Raw genomic sequence first — 18,428 nt, 5'->3', positions numbered from 1 at the left:
TGCTAACCTATAGACGCTCTAATTATCTCCACCGCCTTTGACTGACAGTGATCTTGTTACCCTTCTAATGGTACATGACAAGTAAAGTAGCGAATATAATGATGCAATAATTGCCATTTTGGATGGATATTCGCAACAGCGTTTGCTGTTTATCCTTCTGCCTCAATCAAGGTGGAGGAGAGGAAATCAGATGTGACTGCTGATGTTACGTACGTTTGTAGCATAAGAAGACGCGTGGGACGGGATTTGGCAGCGCGATCAGCTGAGCGGTCGTGGGGGGCCGAGACCTCGGGGGCGAGCACCCAGGCCGAGAGCCAGCCCGGCCTCCGCGGCACCGGATCGGCTGAAGGGAAACGGGACGGAGAAGTGACGTGGGCTCCTTCACGTCACCTCGTTTAAACTCCCCATCGTTTTCTTCCTGTACGTTCCGGAGCGATTTCTCAGACGGGAACTTTGCTTTTGGCAGCAGAGGGCTGTTTATCGGACAGGAAGTCGTACCCTCGAGGACAGTCCCACACCGGGCCGCGGCCGGCCCAACCGTTGGCGCTCTGGGAAGTACAAAAGCAAGTTTGTGGCGTCTCACGTCCCGGCTGCTGGAAGCTTCTGGTAAGGAGCTCGCAACCAGTCAGGGGAGCCCAACAGCCGCCCCGGGCCTCCCGTTCTCCGTGACCTCGAATCACAGAGCATCTCTGGAACCGTTTCTCAATGTGCCAGATGAGACTGAACGTAACGGGGCCTGAAGACGCGCAGGTGGTAAGCCCGGGGTGCACCGGCCTGGCTCGAGGCCTGAGCGTGAGCCCAGCTCGGCTGATCACTCCCAGGTTACAAGGTCATAGAAATTCTTGATACAGACGGGCTGACACGTTTGGCAGGACCAAAGAAAGTGGGCTGGTGGCTCCCGGGTTCCTAACTCACCCCAGTGTCTCCCACCTGGTTGGGAAGGGCCTCCTCTCCGACCCAAAGCCTTCACTCACTCTCCGGTACACACTACTGGAGCCTCGCCTCTGTGCCACCATTTGGAGACAGCGTGGCCCAGAAGCCTTCAAAGCCGCCTTCAAGTCCTAGGTGTGGACAGGGTGGGCCAACGGGCCTCAGTTTCCTCCTCTGTAACTTGAACATGTTGGCTGATGATACTGGAGGCTCTTCAGGCTCTATCTGGATTCTGTATCTATGTTGGGCCCCAGGTTCCCTTCCAAACCTTTATTTGCCTCCGTACACCCTGTCCCCCACTCCCGGTGTGTCCCAGCAACACTTCATTGGCCGGCAGACTGTCTCCCTCTCCCCAGAAGGCCCTGGTGTCAGAATCAGCCAGCTTCAGGGTCTGATGCAGCCGCCTCCAGAAAGCCTACCCTGTGGGCGCATTTCGAGCTGACCCCTCCTTCTGGAGGCTTCCCCTCAGCCCTTCCTGCTCCGGGGACCTTAGGCCTCATCTTTTCTACTGTCCCCCAGGGCAGGGCATGAGTGGTGTGCGTCCAGGTGAAGCCCTGGCCCGCACGCACCCTTAACATGCCTGTCACAATGTGGGAACCCCCCCACAAACCCTAAACCTGACGCAGGTTAGACTGAATACCCGTGTTACAAGTCCAGTGAGGTCCCAGGTCTTGAATTCCATTCTGTTCTCATTCATTTCTTTAAATGTGGCTACAGCCCCCGGCCTCATCCTACACTTTCAGGAATCATGGATCTTGGTCCCTAGTTTGAAAACAGGATCATGGAAGGGCTCCTCCAGGTTGTAAAGGAAGCTGAGACGCTGGGCTAAGCAGCAGGGCACGGTGAGCACCCGGTCTGTGCTGCAGCTGGCTCTGTTCACATTGGTCCCGGGGTCTGAAGCCATCCCAGGCTTCCACCAGCCTCGCCCCCACGTGCCTTCCCCCCTGCACACTGGCCTCTCCCATGGCTCTCTGTCTTTGTTCCCACTGCTGTCTCCTCCCCATTTGCTTCAAAGGTCTTCACTTCCAGGAAGCCTTCCCAAACTGCCTTGCATCCCCTCCCCCATCAGGTAATTGCTTAGACTAGCGTTTCTCAGAGTGTGGTCCCCGGGCCAGCAGCTGCACTGCCTGGGAACTCGTTAGGAGCACACATTCTCAGCCCCCTCCCTCCAACCTCCCAAATCTGGAACTCAGGCCCAGTGATGCGTGTTTTAACGAGCCCTCCAGGTGGTTCTAAGCCATAACCAAGTTTGAGAACCAATCGTATCAGACCATGTGAAAAGTTCAAGGAAAAGTTCTAGCCAAAAGCTGCAGAATCATCGGGTAACAGAACATGATCCCGGAAGAGAAGCTGTGTTCTCTGACTTTCCGGCCTGACTCCCGTGATCCTACTGGATCACAGAGAGGTTGTAACCCTGTTTGAGCCAGAAAGGCATTTTTGCCTTCCTGATTCCTCACTGTTGTACTGTCACCAACACTACGGAGTAAGCAGGGAGGCTCCCCCCACCCCAAACAGTAATGACAGCAGCCAGTGGTAACAGTTGCATGCACTGTTCTAAGTGCTTTTCACGTGGATTAGCTCCCTGAATGTTTTCAAACGCCTTACAAGGCGTAACCCCGATGGGACAAGTGGGAAAGTGAGGCCCAGAGAGATGAAGTAATTTGCCCATGTTCGGGTGCATTACCTAGATCCAAACCCGGGCAGTCACCCTCTAGAGTCCATGTAACCACGGCCCTTGTTACCACTGAGAAGGGCGTGCTGAGTTAATGAACCATATAAACAGCAATCGCAGGAACATCGTTTACCCCTTAACACTTCCTTGTAATTAGCACCAGATAGATTCCAGGGGTGGCATACTGGTTGCCTGAAATAAAAAGGAGGGAGGGAGGGAGGGAAATGAAAGAAAAGAAAAGAAAAGAAAAGAAAAGAAAAGAAAAGAAAAGAAAAGAAAAGAAAAGAAAAGAAAAGAAAAGAAAGAAAGAAAAGAAAAGAAAGAAAAGGAAAAAAAAAAGAAAAGAAGGAAGAAAGGAAAGAAAAGAAAAGAAAAGAAAAGAAAAAGAAAGGGAGAAGCAGGGAGGAAGGCAACAAGAGGATGATTTGTGGCTCAATGATAATATGCCATGAACCAAGGATTATGTTTAGTCCAAGTCTAAGGTTGATTAAAAAAAAAAATAGTGGCTCGTGCAGTGCAAAGCAGCCCTCAATGTGTTGGATTTGGCCCAGAGTTATTCTAGAATACAGAAATTTTCTGTAGGCAAACTCAAAGTCGTGACCCCCTGGAGCCCTTGTCCCTGGGAGACCACATGCCCTGAGCTGGTTCCTTCCAGGTGAAGCTGCTACTACTGAGCAGCACGTGGCTGTGGGTACGTGCAAGGGGTTACTACAGAAGTCCTTCAAAACAAAGTGCACCCATGTCGGATCATTCAGGTAGAAGCCACGCTCCGGGTGATGCGGTGACAGCCTTTGGCAGTCATAGACCAGCGTTCCTCTGTCATGTGGGGTTTCCATCCCTTCTGATGGGATCCTCAGCCTGCTGGGTCTGTACTAGTGCATCTAAGGATGCCACCTGCTGTCGTCCCACAACAGCAGAAGCTCCTGCCCCGTCTGGGGGTGTGGACTGGATGGATGTTTGGCAAATGTGGAGGGGGTCCCACTGGCCAGACTTGTGCTGGGGGCAGACTGGCCCTCCCTCCCCCTGGGCTGACATCCAGGGAAACACAGTCAGGTGACCAGTTTACCAGGACAATTAGGGGCAGGAGCAGATGGTATCAAAGGTGATGACCGATAGGGAGGCCACCTCTCAGGAAGGTGTGTGCAAGGCCCTGCCAAGGGAAGGAAATGAGCCCCCCGCCCCATTTCAGCCAGGCTTTGCTGCAGCCTCCACTCCTGGGCATCCCCAAACCCCCTCGTGCTGGGGGGCCTGTGCGATGAGATGGCTTCTGTTCCTGAGAATCCCCAGAGGATGGGAAATGTGTCACTGTCTTCTTCCTGCCGTCCCACCAAGGGCCAAGCGATGGGGCCTCTTGTTCCTTCTGGGGCAGAAGATCAAACCGGATGAATGGTGCCTGTCCTGGGCCTTGGTTTCCTTGCCTCAAAAATGGGAAGAAGGCAGGAGACAGGACTTGATCTGCAAAGCTTCCAGTTTCTCTTTCAGTTCCAACAGGTTACATTTATGCGGCCAGGTCGAATTTTTTTTAACAGTTTATTTATTTGTGAGACACACAGAGAGGCAGAGATACAGGCAGAGGGAGAAGCGGGCTCCTGGCAGGGAGCCCCATGCAGGACTGGATCCCAGGACCCCGGGATCACGGGATCAGGCCCTGAGCTGAAGGCAGACACCCAACCATTGATCCACCCAGGGGTCCTGTGGCCGGGTAGTATTTTATTTGCTGACAGTCAGGGAAGAAAAGAAATGCTAAGATAAAAAGAGCAAAGTGCCAGTGATGTTTGAAAGATCACGGGAAGGAGGCTGAAAGCCAGATCCAGAAAGGTCTTGGGGGCCGGGGACTGAGGGTCTCATGTGCTGAGACTCCGCTTCCTCCTGTGAGCAGCTGGGCGCTATGGAACTTTCTATCACTGAAGTGTCGGGAGAGGGATCTGGAGGTCGCACGGGTCACGCCAAGCCCTGACAGCGCCACGGGGCTGCATCCCACACGCACGCTCCTTCGCTCCGGCCCCCCTGCACACCCGGGATCCGAGCCCCGGGCGGCTCCTCGGTGCACCTGCGTGCGCCTCCGCAGCTTCCCCCCCCAGGGGCGCTCGAGCCCCTCCCCTGGCCCGGCCGCCTTGCCCGGCCCTCGGCCCTCGGCCCTCGGCCCTCGCGGGGCAAGAGGCAGCTGCAAACAGCGCGGCCTGGAGCCTCGGCCCCAGAGCCCCCGCCCCCCCACCTGGGCAGGGTCCTCCCCTGCCTCCCGCTGCTGCCTGGGGGCTCTGGGGCCCCGCACCCAGTCACTCCGCCCCACGCCCCCCCAGCGCCCCCCGGAACGCGAAGGGCTGTCACCGCTCCGCAGGTCCTCGCAGGCTTCGCCGCCTCCGGAGGTCCCAGCCGCGGGCTCGCCCCGGCCCCGGGGTCCCCCATAGCTCGGCTGCTGCCGACTCCCGCCCCGGCCCCTCTGCCCCTCGTCCTGGGGGCAGCCCTGGCGGCACCGCGCGGTGGGCAGTACCTGGGGTCGCCCCCGGCCCGGCAGCCCGAGGTGCGTCACCCATCCCACACCCGAGCCCCCACCCCAGCCGGGCGGGCCTCCTGGAGGAGGAGTCGGCGCTCCTGCCCGACAGCGAAACGACAAGGCCCAGCCCCAGCCTGCGTCTCCCCGGGGGGGGGGGGGGGGGGGGGAGGAGCTGAGACACCCCCACCCCCACCCCCACCCCCACCCCGCAGAGCTCGCGGAGCCGGGTACTGGGTACTGGCGCGGGCCGGGCCCCACTGAGGGCTCTGCCCTGGAGGCTGAGCCTGTGTCTGGCTGGACTCAGGCAGGAGAGGCCCTCACCTGCACGCACCTGCACACACCTGCACGCACCGCACGCACCCGTACACACCCGCACGCACCCGCACGCACCTGCACGCACCCGTACACACCCCACGCACCTGCACGCACCCGCACACACCTGTACACACCCGCACGCACCCGCACGCACCTGCACGCACCTGCACGCACCCGTACACACCCGCACGCACCTGCACCCACCCATACACACCCCACGCACCTGCACACACCCGTACACACCCGCATGCACCCGCATGCACCTGCACGCACCCGCATACATCCGCACACACCTGTACGCACCTGCACACACCCGTACACACCCGCATGCACCCGCACGCACCTGCACGCACCCGCATACATCCGCACACACCTGTACGCACCTGCACACACCCGTACACACCCGCATGCACCTGCACACACCTGTACACACCCGCACGCACCTGCACACACCCGCACGCACCCGTACACACCCGCACGCACCCGCATACACCCGCACACACCTGTACGCACCTGCACACACCCGCACGCACCCGCACGCACCTGCACGCACCCGCATACACCCGCACACACCTGTACGCACCTGCACACACCCGTACACACCCGCATGCACCTGCACACACCCGTACACACCCGCACGCACCTGCACACACCTGTACACACCCGCACGCACCTGCACGCACCCGTACACACCCCACGCACCTGCACACACCCGCACGCACCCGCACGCACCTGCACGCACCCGCATACACCCGCACACACCTGTACGCACCTGCACACACCCGTACACACCCGTACGCACCCGCACGCACCCGCACGCACCTGCACTATCACAGAGCCTCTGGCCGGCGCCGCCCCTCGGGGCTGGCTGCAGCCTCACGGTCCTGGGGGAACCGGCTCCCGGGCCCCGGGCCCCGCTCCTCCACGCCTCTGGCGGTGACCTCAGGACGAGGGTCCGCGGCTTCGGCCGCCTTAAAGCTGGTGGGTGGCGCTGCGCCCGCATTGACGACGGGGACCGGGAGGACGTGGGCGGCGGGCACAGGCGCTCGCAGCGAAGACCGACGGTGAACGCGTCCCTCGGCCCCCCTCGGGGAGGCGCTGCCCCGGCGGGCTCGGTGCCCCCCTCCCCGGGCTGGGCACCCCTCCTTCGCGGCTCCTCTGCTCGCGGCCCCTGGGGCGCCCCCAGCTGCGAGGCGCTCAAAGGCTGCGCAGGGATCCAGTTCCTAGGACGCTTTTTTAAATCTCGGTTCATGGAGACAGGGGTGCAGCGCGCGGGGCAGAGGGCGTCAGGCCGACCTGCGCCCGGGGACCCCACCCCGCGCCCCGCCGCGCCCCCGGATCGGCCCGGGCGAAATCAAGGGTCCACGGCTCCACCGGAGCCCCGGGCGCCCCACAGCCGTCGCTGCTCTTCAGTTCCAACAGGTAGCAAGGAGGACGCAGGACACCGATCCTTCCTCTGATAGCAAACGCGAGGACGCATCTGTATAAAATGTTTAATGATATTTAAGATCTCAAGTGGCATTATTGAATAATACAACACGATGTAAATGATTTTATACATATTTTGATATTCACTGATTATAATTTGTATTTTCTCTTTTATTTAAGATGTAATTTGGAATATTTAGAAGTAATTAAAGTATGCAAAATACATTTTAATTTTTAAATATTTCTTTGATTTACTCTCTTGGTATAAATGTTCTGTATGTTTTAAATAAAACTGCATTTTATTCTTTAATCCCTTAGGTCAGGGAATCAGTGTACTTTTACTGGAAAGACCCAGAGTAAATATTTTAGGCGTCATGAACCACAGGGTCTTTGTCGTAACCACTCAACTCAACTCCTGTAGCATGGAAGCCACCATGGACTATATGGAAATGAATGAATGGGCTGAACAATAAAACTTTTTTTAAAAGATTTTATTTATTTATTCATGAGAGACACACACAGGGGGGGGGGGGGGGGGAGGCAGAGACACCGGCAGAGGGAGAAGCAGGCTCCATGCAGGGAGCCCGATGCGGGACTGGATCCCAGGACCCCGGGATCACGCCCTGAGCCGAAGGCAGGCGCCAAACTGCTGAGCCACCCAGGGGTCCCTGAACTGCAATAAAATTTTACAAAACAGAGGGTGGACTAGATCTGGCCCATGAGCCATAGTTCACTGATCCCTGCATTTGACCATCAGAAATAAGTTCAAGTCAACTTCATGATGGAAATAGAAAGTGCAAAAGTGGAACTCACGAAAGAGAAAAGAAACTGGGGGAAAAAATAAACAGAAAACTATTCAAAGAAAGTTTGCTTACCTTCTGAAAGCAAGGGAAGTCTGAAAGGGCCGAATTCTATCAAGCACAATCTCTATACAATTTGCAAACTAAACGTTTCGCATTGTTCACATTCACTCATTTTATGAGGTTGTAAATTGTTAGCATATAGATTAAGAAAGAATACAGAGTTGCAGTTGCTCTCAGGGCTGCAAAACTGTAGTGCAACGTCACAGCCAAGGCACCAACACCCAAACAACCCACAAGTCCTGCCTCCACGTCCCAATTTCAGTCATTCCCACCCGTTCAAGTGTGTTCAGCTCTTGACAATGGGTCATATGGTAGCTACATTTTACTTTCTCAAGGAAATTGGAAACTCTTTTCTAGGGTAGCTGTATATTCCTTCCAGCACCATATGAGTGATCCAATTTTTATGCATCTTCACCAGCATCTGGTGTTAATTTTTTGTTCTAAGTTTAGCCATTCTGTTGCTAGATGGTGACATCTCATTGCCAGTTTCTTAAAATATTTTATTTATTTATTTAGAGAGCGAGTGAGTGGGGGAGGGGCAGTGGGAGAGAGAATCTCCAACAGGCTGCGCTGAGGTCGGATCCCAACGCGAGGTTCAATCCCAGGACCCTGAGATCATGACCTGAACCAAAATCAAGAGTCAGATACTTAACTGAGAGAGCCACCCAGGTGCCACCTCCCTTGCCAATTTAATTTGCTTTTCCCTGATGGCTAATAATATTGAATATAATGTTTCCTAGCTTTATCCAGGTATGATTGACATCCGGTTGTACAACATGATGGTGTTTGTTAAAGACGTACATGGTGATTTAATATATGTATACCCTGAAGTGATTACCACAAACCATTTAATCAATACACCCATCACCTTTTCTAGAACACTTAAGATCCACTCTTACAAAATTTCAAGTATATAATACAGTATCATTATAATACAGTAACGACAATCACATGCTATACATTAGATCCGCAGAACTTATTCGTCTTGTAACTGAAAGCTTGTCCTCGTTGACTAGCATCTCCCTATTTCTTGCATCCACTATTTCCTGGCCACCACCTTTCTACTCTCTGGTTCCGTGAGTTGAATCTTTCTTTTGTGACATAATCTTTCTATGTGACATAATTTTTTTGCTAATAAAATAAAAATGTTTACTTTTAGTTAACATCTGTATATCTTACCCAGTAAAATATCTGTTCCTGCCTTTTGTCCATTTTCTATTTCTTTTTTACTGTGGAATTTTGAGAGTTTTCTGTGTTTTCTACATACTAGTCCTTTGTCAGATATGTGGTTTGCAAATATTTTCTCTTCCAGTCTGTAGTTTTTCTCATCTCCTTTACATGGGCTTTTACAGAGCAATAGTTTCAATTTTGATGAGGTCCAGTTTATCATTTTTTTCCCTTTTTTGTGTAATACTTCTGAAGTCAAGTCTGAAAACTTTTTGCCTAGTCTTAGATAACAAATATTTTACTCCAATTTTTTAAAAGTAGTTTCATGTGTTCCATGTAAGTCTATGACCAATTTTGAGGTAGTTTTTGTACAAGATGTGATGTTTAAGTTGGAGATTGTTTTTCTGCTTATGGATGTCCACTTGATCCAACACCATTTGCTGAAAACATTGAATTGATTTTGTACCTTTGTCAAAAATCAGTTAAGCATATTTGTGTGGGACTATTTCTAAACTATTCTGTTTTTTATCCTTCTACATTTTCTTTTTAAATTTAAATTATTATTTTCATCATAAGTGTACTCTTTAATCCCCATCATTTATTTCACCCATCCACCAACCACCTCCCTGCTAGTAACCATCAGATTATTCTCTATAGCGAAGAGTCTATTTCTTGATTTGTCTCTCGTTCTCATATTTTTTCCTTTGCTCATATTTTGTTTCTTAAATTCCACATATGAATGAAATCATGTGGTATTTGTCTTTCTCTGACTTAGTTCACTTGGCATTGTCCTCTCTAGCTCCATCTGTGTCATTGAAAATGGCAAAATTTCATTCTTTTTTATGGCTGAATAATATTCCAGTGTGTGTGCGTGTGTGTGCATATGTGTTCACACGTATCAATGGACACTTTTGTCTGCTTCTATAATTTGACTGTTATAAATAATGCTGCAGTAAACCCTGAGGTGCATGTATCACTTTGAATTAGTGTTTATGTATTTTTTGAGTAAATACCCAGTAATGTGATTACTGGATCATAAGGTAGTTGTACTTTTAATTTTTTGAGGAACCTCCATACTCTTTCCCAGAGTGGCTACACCAGTATGCATCCCCACCAACAGTGCAAGAGGGTTCCTTTCTCTCCACATCCTCACCAACACCTATTGTTTCTTGTGTTTTTTATTTTAGCCATTCTGACAAGTGTGAGGTGATATCTCACTGTAGTTTTTTAAAAGCTTTATTTATTTATTTTATAGAGAGAAAGAATGCTAACAGGGGGAGGAGCAGAGGGAGAGAGACAAACAGACACCCTGGCTGAGCGCAGAGCTGGACACAGGACCTGATCCCACAACCCTGAGATCATGATGTGAGCCAAATCAAGAGTTGGATGCTCAGCTGACTGAACCACCCATTGCAATTTTGATTTGCATTTCCCTGATGTTCAAATGATGTGTCTGTTTGCCATCTGGATGTCTTCTTTGGAGAAATATCTGTTCATCTCTTCTACCCACTTTTTAAATTGGATTATTTGTTTTGGGGGATGTGGAGTTGTATCAGTTCTTTATATATATTGTTTTGCTTTTTAAATTAATTTTTACATTTGTTTTTATTGAAGTTCAATTTGCCAGTATATAGTATAACACCCAGTGCTCATCCCATCAAGTGCCCCCCTCAGTGCTTGCCACCCAGTCACCCCACCTCCCCTTCCACAACCCTTTGTTCGTTTCCCAGAGTTAAGAGTCTCTCATTGTTTGTCTCCCTCTCTAATTTTCCTCTCCCAGTTCACCCCTCTTTTCACCAGAAGTGTTCTGTAGTTTTTAGGGTATAGATCCTTTACCTCTTTGGTTAGGTTTATTCCTAAGTATCTTATGCTTTTGGGTGCAATTGTAAATGGGATTGACTCCTTAATTTCTCTTTCTTCAGTCTCATTGTTAGTGTATAGAAATGCCACTGACTTCTGGGCATTGATTTTGGATCCTGCCACACTGCCAAATTGCTGTATGAGTTCTAGCAATCTTGGGGTGGAGTCTTTTGGGTTTTCTATGTACAGTATCATGTCATCTGAAAAGAGGGAGAGTTTGACTTCTTCTTTGCCAAGGTGAATGCCTTTTATTTCTTTTTGTTGCCTGATTGTTGAGGCTAGGACTTCTAGTACTATGTTGAATAGCAGTGGTGAGAGTGGACATCCCTGTCTTGTTCCTGATCTTAGGGGAAAGGCTCCCAGTCTGTGGGCTTTTTGTAGATGGCTTTTAAGATGCTGAGGAATGTCCCCTCCATCCCTACACTCTGAAGAGTTTTGATCAGGAATGGATGCTGTATTTTGTCAAATGCTTTCTCTGCATCTATTGAGAGAATCCTATGGTTTTTGTTTTTTCTCTTATTAATATGATCTGTCATGTTGATTGTTTTATGAGTGTTGAACCAGCCTTGCATCCCGGGGATAAATCCCACTTGGTCATGGTGAATAATCTTCTTAATGTACTGTTGGATCCTATTGGCTAGTATCTTGTTGAGAATTTTTGCATCTGTGTTCATCAGGGATATTAGACTATAATTCTCCTTTTTGGTGGGGTCTTTGTCTGGTTTTGGAATCAAGGTCATGCTGGCCTCATAGAACGAGTTTGGAAGTATTCCATCCCTTTCTATCCTTTGGAACAGCTTTAGTAGAATAGATATTATTTCTTCTTTAAACGTTTGATAGAATTCCCCTGGGAAGCCATCTGGCCCTGGACTTTTCTGTCTGGGAGATTTTTGATGACTGCTTCAATTTCCTCCCTGGTTATCGGCCTGTTCAGGTTTTCTATTTCTTCCTGTTCCAGTTTTGGTAATTTGTGATTTTCCAGAAATGCATCTCTAGATTGCCTAATTTGTTGACATATAGCTGTTCATAATACGTTTTTAAAATCGTTTGTATTTCCTTGGTATTGGTTGTGATCTCTCCTCTTTCATTTGTGATTTTATTAATTTGAGTCTGTTTCTCTTTTCTTTTTATTAAGGCTGGCTAGAGGTTTATCTATTTTATTAATTCTTTCAAAGAATCAGCTCCTGGTTTTGTTGATCTGTTCTATAGTTCCTCTGGTCTCTATTTCATTGAGTTCTGCTCAAATCTTTATTAATTCTCTTCTTCTACTTGATGTAGGCTGTACTTGCTGTTCTTTCTCCAGTTCGTTTAGGTGTGAGGTTAACTTGTGTATTTGAGTTTTTTTCCAATTTTTTTTTGAGGGAGGCTTGTATTGTGATATATTTCTCTCCTAGGACCTCTTTTGCTGTATCCCAAAGATTTTGAACAATTGTATCTTTATTTTCATTAGTTTCCACGAGTCTTTTTAATTCTTCTCTGATTTCCTGGTTGACCATTCTTCTTTTAGTAGGATACTCTTTAAACTCCATGTGTTTGGATTTCTTCCAAATTTCTTCTTGTGATTGAGTTCTAGTTTGAAAGCATCTTGGTCTGAAAATAAGCAGGGGACAGTCTCAGTCTTTTGGTATCAACCAAAGAGACCTGATTTGTGATCCAGTATGTGGTCTATTCTGGAGAAAGTTCCATGTGCACTTGAAAAGAATGTGTATTCAGTTGCATTAGGTTGGTATGTTCTGTATGTATCTGTGAAATCTATTTGTTCAGTATGTCATTCGAGGCTCTTGTTTCTTTGGTAATGTTCTTCTTATATCTGTCATTTGCTGAAAGTGCTGTGTTGAAGTCTCCTGCTATTAGTGTATTATTATATTAAGTATCTCTTTACTTTGATTATTAATTGATTGATATACTTGGCGGTTCCCATATTAGGGGCATAAATATTCATGATTGTTAGGTCTTCTTGTTGAATAGACCCTCTAGGTATCATATAGTGTCCTTCTTCATCTCTTACTACAGTCTTTGGGATAAACTTTATGTGATATGAGGATTGCTACCCCTGCTTTCTTTTGAGGACCATTTGAGTGGTAAATAGTTCTCCACCCCTTCATTTTCAGGCTGTAGGTGTCCGTAGGTCTAAAATGAGTCTCTTGTAGACAGCAAATACATGGATCTTGCTTTTTTATCCGGTCTGATACCCTGCATCTTTTGATGGGATCATTTAGCCCATTCACTATTGAAAGATGAATTTAGTGTCATGGTATTACCTATTCAGTCTCTGTTTTTGTGGATTGTTTCCTTGGGCGACCTCTTTCTTTTACAGGGCTCCCCTTAATATTTCTTGCAGGGCCACTTTGGTGGTCACATATTCTTTCAGTTTCTGTCTATCCTGGAAGCTCTTTATCTCTCCTTCTATTCTGAATGAGAGTCTTTCTGGATAAAGTATTCTTGGATGCATGTTCTTCTCCTTTAGGACCCTGTATATATCCTGCCAGCCCTTTCTGCCCTACCAGGTCTCTGTGGAGAGATCTGCTGTTAATCTAATATTTCTCCCCATATAGGCTAAGAATCTCTTATCTCACACGGCTTTAAGAATTTTCTCTTTATCTTTGAAATTTGCAAGTTTCACCATTATTTATTTATTCATGAGAGATACACAGAGAGAGGCAGAGACACAGGCAGAGGGAGAAGCAGGCCCCCTTGGGGAGCCTGATATGGGACTCAATCCTAGGACCCCAGGATCATACCCTGAGCCAAAGGCAAAGTCTCAACAACTGAGCCACCCAGGCATCCCTAAATCAGGAATATTTATATAAAGCTCCAACACTGACCACAAAAACATAAACAAGATAAAAGAGGGGAGCAGAATGGGAAAGAAGAGAGAATATAATCTCACAGAATGACCCAACACAGTGTTCCACTTGGTTCTGGGTGTATTTTGGTCGCGTGTTAAAAGGTATTAACTTCCACAATTGTAAAACAAAACGAGGCAGAAAAAACAAAAAACAAATACCCATATCTTGTATATTTACCAAAATTAAATTGGATACGTTGAAGGGAATCCAGAAGTGAAAAATATATCTAAGACATGTAATTGTAGAAATATGAAAGTCAAATAGGAAAAAACTTAAAAATGAAGAGTTAATGAAATGAAATGAAATATTGTAGGTAAGGTGGAAAAGAGAAAAAATATTGGAAAATTTCAGTGTGACATAAAAATGGGTCATAATGGAAGAAGACAAACAAAAATAAAGACCCTCTAGTTCCATATATGATTTTCGCTTGGTCCTGGAACTTTCCTGTGTTGCTTGTTCAGTAAATTTGCTTTTCCCCTGTTCTTCCAGCTAGTCTTCTGGGGGAGGGGCTGCTGTGCTGATTCTCAGGTGTGTGTACCTGGGTGGAGATGCCCCGCCCCTTGCCAGGTGCTGGGCTCAGTGGGAGCTGCTTACCCCCGAGGCCTCTATTCCCTGGCCGCCCCGCGCCTCCCAGGCACAGGGTGCAACAGAGAAAAATAAAAAATGACGGCAGCCAGGTCTCCAGCTTGGGGTTGAGCTCCCCTTGAGTAACTAACCTCAGTCTCCCAGTCCACACTGGCCTAAGTGCTCCCAGGGAGGTGCAGATGCACTGATCTGCACAGCTTGGAGGTGCCCGGTGGCAGGAGAGTCCTCGCTGTCCTGTACCCTCCCCGCTTCCGCCTACCCCGGGGGGACACAGGATCCCGGGCTTTGTCTGCTTGGGTGCCCTGGGATCCAGGGCCCTGCTGCACCCATGCTCCTGGGGGCTGCCTCTCCAGAAAGGAATGGGGCACAGCCACCTCTGTCCAGAGCCGGCCCGCCTGCCCGACTGGCTTCTCCCAAATGCCCCGAGGGCTGCAGGCTCCAGCCCCTTTCTGATATTGGACCACAGTTTGCGGTGCACTTTCTCCCAGGCAACGCTCTTCTTATAGTGATTCTGGGAATCTGGAGGCTTCACTACCCCTCATGAGATTCTGTTCAATTTCCCTGCTGAGCACTTTTCCATCAGGGAAAACTCTGGCACCAATTTTTAAAGTTCCCGCTTCTCCAGGGCTGGGCTTTCATGCCACGGAAGCTTTCACTGCTAGTAGCAATTCCCCTCCCCCACTTTATTCATTATTATTATTATTATTATTATTATTATTATTATTATTATTTTGCCCTCCTACCTTGTTAGAAGCAAAAACTTTTCTCTTTGTAGCATTCCAGCTCTTCTCTCTTCAAATCTCAGGTCCAATTTGTAGGTGTCCAGGAGGTTTTGGAAGTTATCTCGGTAAGTTTGTAGGACTAGATGAGTTGAAGACCCCTACTCTTCCACAATCTTGCCCCTCCTCCTTCTCTTTATATATATTTTGGATACTAACCCTTTGTCAGATCTGTCATTTGCAAGTATCTGCCCCCATTCAATAAGTTGCCTGTTAGTTTTGTTGGTTGCTTCCCTCACTGTGCAGAAATTGTAATTTTGATGTAATTTCAATAGTGTATTTTTGCTTTTGCTTCCCTAGCCTCAGGAGACATATCTAGAAAAATGTTGCTATGGCCAATGTCACACATTACTGCTTGTGCTCTGTCCAAGGATTTTTATGGTTTCAGGTCTCACATTTAGGTCTTCAATCCATTTCGAGTTTATTTTTGTGGGTGGTGTAAGAAAGTGGTATAGTTTCCTTCTTCTGCATGTTGCTGTCCAATTTTCCCAACACCATTTGTTGAAGACTGTCTTTTCCCATTATATATTCATTTCTCCTTTGTCAAAGATTGATTGTATGATTGTGGATTTATTTTCTGAGCTTTCTATCCTATTTCATTGATCTATGTGTCTAGTTTTAGGCTGGTACTATACTGTTTTGTTTACTATAGCTTTCTAATATAACCTGAAGTCTGGATTTGTGATGCCTGCGTTTTGTTTTGTTTTTTGTTCTTTCAAGATTGCTTTGGCTATTTGAGGTCTTTTGTGGTTTCAAATTGTAGAATTGTTTGTTTTAGTTCTGTGGAAAATGTTGGTATTTTGATAGGGATGGCACTGAATCTGTAGATTGCTTGGGGTAAAATAGACATTTTAACAATATTTGTTCTTCCAACCCATAGCATGGAATGTTTTTCCACTTAATTGCATTGTCTTGAATTTCTTTCATCAGTGTTAGTTTTCAGAGTGCTGGTCTTTCACTTCTTTGGTTAAGTTTATTCCCAGGTTTTATGTTACTATTTGTTTTGGTGCAATTGTAAATAAGATTGTTTTCTTAATTTCACTTACTGCTACTTCATTATTAGCATATAGTAATGCAAAAGACTTCCATACGTTGATTCTGTATCCTGCAAATTTACTGAATTCATTTATCAATTCTAGTAGTTTTTTGGTGGAATCTTTTGGGTTTTCTACATCATGTCATCCTGAAACAGTGACAACTTTATTTCTTCCTTATCAATTTGGATGACTTTATTTCTTTACATTGTCTGATTGCTGTGGCCAGAGCTTCCAGTAGTACACTGAATAAAAGGGGTGAGAGTGGGCATCCTTATCTTATTCGTGACCTTAGGGGAAAAGCTGTCAGGTTTTCACCATTGAGTATGATGTTATCTGTGGGCTTTTCACATAAGGCCTTTATCATGTTGAGGTATGTTCCCTCCAGACCTATCTTGCAGAGGATTTTTTTTTTTATCATGAATGGATATTGTCCTTTGTTGAATGCTTTATCTGCATCTATTGAAATGATCATATGGTTATTATCCTTCTCTTATTGATGTGATTTATCATGTTGTTTTGCAAATATTGAACCACCCTTGTCTCCTGGGAATAAATCTCACTTGATCATGGTGTATGATTTTTTAAAAAGATTTTATTTATTTATTAAAGAGAATAAGCACACAAGTGAGAGAGTGAGGGAGAGCATGAACAGGGCAGGGGTGGGAAGAGGGAAAAACAGACTCCCCACTGAACAGGGAGCCCAATATGGAGTTCAATCTCAGGAGCCTAGGATCATGACCTGAGCTGAAAGCAGACACTTAACTGAGTCACCCAGGCACCCCTATGTATGACCGTTTTTAATATATTGTTGCATTTGGTTTGCTGCCTTTTTTTTTTTTTTGGAGGATTTTGCATCTATATTCATGAGAGGTTTTGGTCTATATTTCTCTTTTTTGGTGGTGTCTTTATCTGATTTTGGTATCAAAGTGATACTGGCCCTATAGAATGAATTTGGAAGTTTTCTTCCTATTCTATTTTTTGGAATAGTTTGAGAAGAATAGGTATTAACTATTTTTTATTATTTAAAAATTTTTTAAATTTTTATTTATTTATGATAGGCACATAGTGAGAGAGAGAGAGAGGCAGAGACACAGGCAGAGGGAGAAGCAGGCTCCATGCACCGGGAGCCTGACGTGGGATTTGATCCCGGGTCTCCAGGATCGCGCCCTGGGCCAAAGGCAGGCGCCAAACCGCTGCACCACCCAGGGATCCTTATTTTAAAATTTTTAAAATATTTTTTTAAACTCTTTTTTGAATGTTTGGGAGAATTCAGAGAATTTACCTGTAAAGCCGTCTGGTCCTGGACTTTTGTTTTTGGAGGAATTTTTTTATTACTGATTCAATTTCATTGCTGGTAATGGTCTACTCAGATTTTCTGTTTCTTCCTGCTTCATTTTTGGTGCATTATATGTTTCTAGGAATTTATCTATTTCTGCTAAGTGTCCGATTTGTTAGCAAATAAGTTTTCATATTACATTACCATTGTTTGTATTTCTGTGGTATTGGTTGTTATTTCTCCTCTTTTGTTAGTGATTTGGTTTATTTGAGTTCTCTTTCTCTTTATGAGCATAGCTACAGATTTATCAATTTTGTTGATCTTTTCAAAGAACCTAGTCCTGGTTTCATTGATCTCTTCTTATTGGTTTTTTAAATTTATAGAGCAATTTGGGGGAGGTTGATATCTTTTGATGTCAAGTCTTACAATCCATGAACATTGTATGTCTATTTATTTAAATGTCTTTTCAATTCTTTGATAATTCTGTAAATTTTTGTTAAATATATCCTAAGTATGTCATTTTTATTTGAATTATCATAAATTATATTTTGTTTTAAACTTTGGCTTTTGTATTTCCATTGTTAGTTCTATATAATATAGCAATGTGAGTGATTTTTACAAGTTGATGTTGTATCTTGTGATCTTTCTGAACTCACATATTAATTCTAAAAGGTTTTTGTAGATTCCTCAACCCCTTCTTTTTTTAAGATTTTATTTATTTATTCATGATAGACACAGAGAGAGAGAAAGAGAGAGAGGGAGAGAAAGAGAGGCAGAGACACAGGCAGAGGGAGAAGCAGGCTCCATGCAGGGAGCCCGATGTGGGACTCGATCCTGGGTCTCCAGGATCACACCCCGGGGCTGAAGGTGGCGCTAAACCGCTGGGCCACCAGGGCTGCCCTCAACCCTTTCTTTCTTTCTTTCTTTCTTTCTTTCTTTCTTTCTTTCTTTCTTTCTTTCTTTCTTTCTTTTTCTTTCTTTCTTTCTTTCTTCTTTTTCAACCCTTTCTATGTAGACAAATGTGTCATCTGCAAATACAGACAGATTTATTTCTTCCTTTCTGCCTGTATTTCCTTTTATTTCTATTTCTTGCTGTATTCAATGACTAGAAGTTCCAGTACTGTGTTGTATAAGAGTAAGTAGTCATCCTTGCCTCATTCCCAGTCTTAGGGT

The sequence above is a fragment of the Canis lupus genome, chromosome 6 (genome assembly GCF_011100685.1).
Source record: "Canis lupus familiaris isolate Mischka breed German Shepherd chromosome 6, alternate assembly UU_Cfam_GSD_1.0, whole genome shotgun sequence".
Taxonomy (NCBI): domain Eukaryota; kingdom Metazoa; phylum Chordata; class Mammalia; order Carnivora; family Canidae; genus Canis; species Canis lupus.
This window is presented reverse-complemented; position numbering follows the sequence as displayed.